Below are 8,611 nucleotides of genomic sequence, written 5' to 3' on the forward strand. Positions count from 1 at the left end.
TGGCATCGCAACCTCCCAATATGCCCTGCTCTGTGCATGACAGGGGGCGGCGCCCCAACTCCCCAATCGGCCCTGCTCTGAGCCCGACCAGGGGCTGCACCTAGGGATTGGGCCTGCCCTCTGCCACCTGGGAGCAGGCCTAAGCCAGCAGGTCATTATCTCCTGAGGGGTCCCTGACTGTGAGAGGGCACAGGCCAGGCTGAGGGACCACCCCTTCCCCCCCAGAGTACACAAATTTTTGTGCATCGGGCCTCTAGTCCTATATAATAAAAGCCTAATATGCAAATTGTCCTAAGTGGGAGACCATGAGTTCAATCACTGACTATGACATGTGCTGACCACCAGGGGGCGGCGCAGAACATGGTGGGCGTCAGCGACACAGCGCTGGCAGTGGCTGGCACTAGAGGTGCTGCCAGCCCTGATGGGCCTCGACAAGAGTGGGACCGCAGCAGCATGGTAGAGCAGGTAAGCGGGCAGCGCCAGGCTAAGGCAGGTGCAAGCGGGGGCCCAATTGCCCTGCCAATCACCCTGCAGATGGTGACTGGCGGTGGCCGGGGGGTGGGGGGGTGGGGGGGCGGAGCCCTACCACCAGGGCTCCCAGGCGCTGAGGGAGCCGGGCAGGGGTCCCAGCCCCGATCGATCGCTCTGCAGGTGGGATGGTAGAGCAGGTGACGGGGCAGCACCAGGCCAAGCTAGGGTGCCAGATGGGGCTACAGGGCTGCGAGGCTGGGGGCAAAAGCTAGGGCCAAATCTCCGCAGGCCACCCCAAGGGACCCCACCCATGCACGAAATTGTGCACTGGGCCTCTAGTCTACAGTAATAAAAGAGAAACATGCAAATTGGTGTCAGTCTCTACACCCACCAGCCGATCAGGATGAGTATGCAAATTAACCTAACAAAGATGGCAGTTAATTTGAATATGCAGGTGTGGAGTGAAGACTGAAGGCTCCAGCCCGAGCAAAGACTGAAGACTGAAGAGGCTTGGCTTCTCCACTGAGGCCAGAGCGAAGGCCTGGGTCCCGGGTGCTGGAGGAAAACCAGTGCCGGCAGCCAGGGGAAGGAAGGCCTATTGCATGAATCTTTTCATACAACAGGCCTCTAGTATCTTTATAAAATAGGTTTTCCTTTCTTAAGCAGAAAATAAAATAACATGTATAAGCAAAACAATAAATAGCCTACAACATGAAGAGTTCTTTATAATTGATTTTTATGGTAATAGATGCTTGCTTTCTCTTATTCTCCCACTGAATAGGTAGTCCGCTATGTAAATTCCTTACTGAAGCAACATAATTTATGGAAAGGCAGGGGTAGGACCAGCATTTTTGGAGCACTAAACATCGTCACAATCATTATCTCAATTAATCCTCAGAACAACCTTTTGAAAAAGGCACTATTACTTCATTTTACAGTTAGGGAATGTGATATTAACAGGAGTGAAATAACTTGCCCAGGGCCAGTAACTAGCTGAGCCAAATATTCAAAATAGGGATCTGTCTTATTTCAAATCTTATGCTCTATCAACTGCACAATGCTATTTTAAAGCTCTGCGCTCCTTTCTCAACATCATTTGTTGGATTGTAGATCTTCATGAATTTAACAGATATTTCTTATGACCCTCCTATCTGGTAGGTACTTCTTCTGGACCCTGAGGATATAGCAGTGAACAAAACAAAATCACTAGTCTCATAGAGCTCGCAGTCTAATGGGGAAGGACCTTCAGAAGATAGCTATAATGACCCCTGCTCTTTATCCAGATTGTAGGGCTTCTTTATCAAGCATTCTATGACCTAAATGATTTAAGAGAAATATTCCTTTTCCATCACTAAAGGGAAAATTCAATGTAATAGAACTCATCATCTTGATTGTATTGAATACTGTTTTCCTCCAAATGAATTGAAAGCAGTGCATGACTAAATTCTTCAGAGTGGAAAGCTCTTATAATTGGCTAATGACCACAAAGCAGGCGTTTTTGAGTTACACTAAATGCCTGGAGGAAAAACAGCAGAATTCTTCCTCCCACTGCCCATTATGGAGCTGACAAGGTCCTGTTCTGTGCAGTGCTCATTAATTTTCCTGTTGCCTTTAAAGATTTACAACAGCTCTCTCTCTCTCTGACACTCGTGCGTGAGAAACACAGGAATTCCTCTATGCCCAAGCCATGGAGCACTGGCCAACTCTGCTCTCCACAAGCTTGCAAGGGGCTCACCTACTTGAGTCACGGTAGCTCAGGAAGATTCACTTGCCTCTGTGAGAAATAGCAGTGACCAAAAATAGTAAAAGAATTTTAGGCATTCTTTCAAGCCATTGGGAAGTTCGAGCACATTCCTGCTACAAAAAAAAAAATCAAGTCCCTCCACTCATGTCAAAGCTCCAGTACCACCCTCCTGTGCTTTGCACATTTAATAGACCAGGACCTAGTAATTCACTCTACAAATTCTCTCCCTGCCTTTTTTTAATCATGAACAACAAGCTGATTCCATAGGGAGGTCAATCTGGGATTTGGTGAATTATACTCAGGCTTTGGGCAATAACAGATTTCAAAGACTTGAAGATTTACAACATAAAGAATTGCTATTCCAGCCCTGGCCAGTTTGGCTCAGTGGATAGAGCATTGGCCTGCAGACCGAAGGGTCCCAGGTTTGATTCCAGTCAGGGGCACATGCCTGGGTTGTGGGCTCGATCCTCAGTGGGGGGCGCGTAGGAGGCAACCAATCAGGGATTCTCTCTCATCATTGATGTTTCTATCTCTCCCTCTCCCTTCCTCTCTGAAATCAATAAAAATATAATTAAAAAAAAAAAAAAAGAATTGCTACTCCAGAGCACTCAAGCCGATCATTTGTGACCTGGAGATTTTGCAGAATATTTATCCCTTAAGCATCAGAAATCCACATCCATAACTACTTATGGTTGTTGTAAAGAGAAGTCTTCACTTTTTTTAGGATCCAGGAAGTCAAATGTTTTTGTGTCCTTTTCTAGGCCCAAGTGCATCCTTCAAATTGCCTCTATTTGAATCTCCCCTGAAAAATTCATTCTTACCTTTGATTCTATTTACTAAGACTCACTTCTTGCTTACTCCCTAACTCTTTTTTGCTTATTTCTTCCCCTGTGAAGGAAGACGTATAAACAGGGGAAAAAAGAAATTGCTCCAATTTTTCTTGAAGTTAAAAAAAGAGAGAGAGAAAGAGAAACAGTTTCTTCACTATGCCACAGACTCAGCATATATTTTCTTCAATATAGACTGCATATGTCCTCTTTCTAATAATTGAGAGGTGGAATAGGGAGACCACTAATACAACTCAAACACTAGCAAATACCTAATTTTTTACTTTTTTATATTTAAAAAAAGGTCTGGTTGGAGAAACAATACAAGCAATAGTATGTCACACTGAAAGAAGTATTATTAATAAATTACAAATTAGTAATGCTGAGGAAGCCCTGAATGAGAGGTTGTGGAGGACACAGAGAAGGTGATTTGAACTGGATCAATCAACAGCTTCTCAAATTTTGAATTCTGTTAGGCAAAGGGGACAAACTCTAATTGGAATGGAGTCCCGAGACAATGAATTGGGTAACTTCCTACAGCTAAACACCATCATCAATAGGAGCTTCAGCATCAGCATTCTCTTTTCCCTACTAAGAGTGAAAGATGATGACTATGGTACAATCTTTGAAAAAAATAAATCACTGAATGTAGGAAATACTGTCATCACAGTCCCATTACCTAATAGTGTACCCTGTAGAACAAGTATGAGTGGTACTCTCATTACCTGAAAAGAAAACCAAACATCATGAATAGCAATAATAATGGTTTTACTTCTAGTCTACCATCTTAGGAGAGAAAGTGACAATTCATAATTTGTACAAGCTTTTTGAAGGCAGGGATAACATCTATTTTGTTTTTCACACTGTATTCCCTGTGTATACCAGAATGCCTGGCATATAGTAAGTTCCCAGAAAATATTTGTCAAATGAATAAATAGGTGATATCCCCAAATTAGAAAAGCATATCTAACTATTCCCTTTTCTTTATTTAATCATTCAACAATTATTGAACAATTGCTGCCAAAAAAATAAACCAACAGCATAATGGAGTGGTTAAGTACACAGAATCTAGACCAGGGGTGGGCAAACTTTTTGACTCGAGGGCCACAATGGGTTCTTAAACTGGACCGGAGGGCCGGAACAAAAGCATGGATGGAGTGTTTGTGTGAACTAATATAAATTCAAAGTAAACATCATTACATAAAAGGGTACGGTCTTTTTTTTTTTTTTTTTTTAGTTTTATTCATTTCAAACGGGCCGTAGTTTGCCCACGGCTGATCTAGACCCTAATTATCTGGATCCAAATACTGGCTCTTGTCACTTACCAGCTGTGTGACCCTGAGCTAGCCAACTAACTTTTTCTGTATTTCAGTTTCCCAGTCTGAGAAATGGGGGAAATAACAGTATCTCCCTTACAGAGTTGCGAGGACAAAGTGGGTTAATGTAGGTGAAGTATTAGAACAGCACCTGCCCCCCTAGCCAATCTGGCTCAGTGGGCAGAGCGTCTGCCTGCAGTCTGAAGGGTCCCGGGTTTGATTTCAGTCAAGGGCACATGCCCAGGTTGCGGGCTTAACCCTCAGTGGGCGGCGTGCAGGAGGCAGTCAATCAATGATTCTCTCTCATCATTGATGTTTCTATCTCTTCCTCTCACTTCCTCTCTGAAATCAATAAAAAAAATATTAAAACATTAAAAAAAAGACAGCACCTAGTATATAATAAATACTAGGTGTTTGCTATTATGATGATGATGGTGTACAAGGTTTCAGGACCCTGGGAATACAATAGTGAAGAAGTCAGGCAGGTGTGTATGCAACTTACATTCTGGTGAAGAGAAACAATAAGCCTACAAAGAAATCAATAAAACGATTTCAAATAATTTTAAATGCTATAAAGGAAATAACAGAGCAACCAACACTGAAGGGGAATTTAGTACGCAGAATGTTTACAAAGGAGGGTGCTGGGGATCAACATCTGTGCATGGAAGGAGAAGGAACCAGAGTGGGCAGATGGAGAAGTCACACTACAAAGCAGGCCCAATGACAGCCTCAGCCCACCCCATGAGGAATGGAATGACCCTTCAGGGTTGTCCTGAGCGGGACTGAGGTGGCCAGAACTTTATATATTCCACTGGTTGTGGGCCACCCTAGGAAGGGGCATGGCCTTGCTCTCTGCGCTGAAGCAGACCGTCAAGGGGCTGACAGCTGAAGACTATCTGCCAACAAGCACTCAGGGCAGCAGGGGCAGCAGAGAGGGCTTCTGCTGAAGAGAGATAGGGCAGCGCAACACAGTATGCATTCCAACTAGCAAATATGACGGTGGGGTGGGTCACTACATAAAATAAAGTGGACATGGAAGGCCTTTCTGAGGTGGTAATATTTAGGCTGATAACTAAATGGTGAGGAGGCAGCAGACATATAAATAGATGGGAGAAAGCCTTCTTATTAAAGGAAATAACCAGTACAGTGTCCACCAGGTCAAACCAAGTTGGGAGTATTCAAAGTGCAAGAAGAACAGTGATGCCCGAGAGTGGTATAAAATGAGGTCTGAAGAGGCAGGTAGGGCAACCAGAACATCAGAACCTTGCAGGAATCTGAATTTTATTCTAATAATGATAAATAGGATGGCAGGATCTGATTTACTCTTTTTATAAATAATTTTTTTTATTAATTTTAGAAAGAGGAAGGGAGAGGGAGAGAGAGATAGAAACATCAATGATGAGAGAGAATCATTGATCGGCTGCCTCCTGCACGCCCCACACTGGGTATTGAGCCTGCAACTTGGACATGTGCCCTGACTGGAATCAAACCATGACCTCCTGGTTCATAGGTCGTCACTCAACCACTGAGTCATCCTGGCTAGGCTGATTTACTCTTTTAAAAATTCCCTCTGGCTGATATGTGGGAAAGGCTTAAAAAGGACAAAAGTGAAAGCAGAGAGACCAATTAAAAGGTTATTGATGTTTTCCAAACAAGAGATGGTATATAGGTGAAGACAGAAAATAGTGGCTGTGTTTATTCGCAGTACTCTGTAGGAGCTTGCTAATGGATTTATTATGGAAGGTGAACGAAAGGAGAATCAATAATGACTAGCTTTTTTAGCTCGAATAACTAGCAGCGTGGGATCCATAAGCGGGCCTGTTAAACCAGGTTCATAATTTCAGGCTGCTGCTCAGACTTGTCCCCAATCCCTGCTCTCTTCTTCCCCTAGCCCTCCACTGTCCATTTTCCCAGAGTACCCCATACACCAAAAGTTCATGGAGCCCAGCCTGTGTGGCTCAGTGATTGAGCCTTGACCTATGAACCAGGAGGTCATGGTTTGATTCCCGGTCAGGGCATATGCCTGGGTTTCGGGCTTGATCCCTGGTGCGGGGCATGCAGGAGGCAGCTGATCGGTGATTCTCTCTCATCACTGATGTTTCTCTCTCTCTCTCTCTCTCTCTCTCTCTCTCTCTCTCTCTCTCTCTCTCTCTCTCTCTCTCCTTTTATCTCTGAAATCAATAAAATATATATATATTTAAAGTTCATGGAGTTCAGAACATGGAGATAGCCCCAACTTGCTGATCAAGGCTCTATTTTTTTTTTTTGTAGTCCTCATCACCTCAGGCTTTACATCTTAGGGATTCCACCTTATGCAATACTATTCCTACTTAGAGTTCCACTTGGCCCATCTAATGGCTCTTAGCAAGGAACTGAGAAGGAAAGAAGATGTGATCAAGCAATGATCCTGAAAGCAGCCACTCTGTTCACTGTTTGGCTTAATTTGCAACATTTTTCAAAGAGCTTAAAAGGCAAATACACCAACAAATGTCTCACACAGTGAAATATTACTCTTAGTATTGCATAGTAGTTTGACCTGAAGAAATTTCCCTATATTCTCACACCTGTTCCAACAGATCAACAGAAAAATGAAAAGGTGTTGTTACTAGACCACAAGGGTTACTTGAAATGAGCTACAGTTAAAAATGAGAAGTCATCATTGGATATGTGTAGGATATCCTTGTTGATTTTATAGGACCATGATGTTTTTTCATAACACAAACCTCTTCAGTTGCTATTCATAGTATTTTCCTGTTTTCTGCTAGCCAAATATTTTTTAGCTGATTGGTCTTAGTGGGGAATGCAGAAAGTCAAAAAACTAGAAATTAGGAATCAATGACATCACAAAAAGACAAGGTAAAAATAAATATTCTGCTTTAACCCTGGTTTACACTACTTACAAAGAACTGAATTTGGCCAAATCAGAGATTTCTAACTCTTCCACGTCACTACCAGCTAGTAAAAATTTGTTTCCATGAACTCAGTAGTACTCTGTTTGGCTGTGGTTCTCACTGGGAAATTTCCAGTGGCAAATAAACTCTCGAAATCCACCATTCCTGGGTTCTAATTGTATATCGTTGCCACATAATTTTTGTGTGGTCTCTGCCTCTTCCTTCATTCTTTGCTCTGCAAATAAGGCAACTATGCTACCCACCTGATGATAGAGCCATTCAGAGATGCCTTGTTCTCATATTACATTAACTCTGGTCTCAGATTCCGACTATTTCGTTATTTTATTTACTTCAGATTTTGTGATATCCAGAATGAATTACTCTTGTCTGGTAGAGATCAGTCTCTTTAGTATGATCCTCCATGCTGCTCCCTTCAGCCATGGCTCCCCCAGTGGCAAAGCTCTCAAACACTCTGATGTCCCTTGTTGTCTCACAAGTTAGTTGCACTTCTTAGAGTGACTCTGTAAAACCTTTGTCAAAGGGAGCTTGTATCAGTTTTTCCACTGAGTATTCCATATTGCTTGCATAAATGGTATCTCATACCTCTTTCCAAAAGACTTTTTTGAATTAAACTTGTGTAAGGCCCTTAAAAAATTATACTAGAGAAGCTAGCCAAAAGAACACAACACAGTCACACTCAAGGCTACCATTTGACACTGTCATTTAGATCTTCAAGGCAGGACATGGGCGTAAATGACTCTCTTTTAGCCTCATGCCTTTAGTGTTCTTGACCTTTCTTCCATGATCTCCACCCCTACCATTGCCCCCAGATGAAACAGGAACACATAAGCAAAACTAGCTTTGAGTCTTTGTTAGTTTTCCCAACATAGACCTGCAATACATAGGTTATATTGGTAAAGGAATAGAGTATATTACTAGAGCTTGGGTCAGTCGAGTCTCTTCAAATATTTATTGAGCACTTTCTTTATGCTTGATCGCAAGGAGTTCTTGGCAGCTATCTAGTATCACTAGTCCTGACAGGTTTGCCTGAAAGTATGGTTACATCACATGCTTTTCACAACCTTCCTTGCCCTCCAGTAGCTATGGTGAAATATTGGCTAATTGGATTGTTGAGTGGAGTAAGCCTGGGCCACAGATGAACCAAAGGCAGAAACAATACAGCTGACTCCTTCATCCCTTCTCTATCATCCAAAAAGCACAGAATAAACAATACTTTTATGTTATGGTCATTATTTTGTACTTCCCTCCTTTGCTTCATTACATCATCTGTTCCTTAAACTGTAAACACAGACCAAATGCCAAGACAGAGATAAAGTCACCAGGAAATCCAGTTCCATGTGC

The sequence above is a fragment of the Myotis daubentonii genome, chromosome 2, assembly GCF_963259705.1.
Source record: "Myotis daubentonii chromosome 2, mMyoDau2.1, whole genome shotgun sequence".
In the NCBI taxonomy this organism is placed as follows: Eukaryota; Metazoa; Chordata; class Mammalia; order Chiroptera; family Vespertilionidae; genus Myotis; species Myotis daubentonii.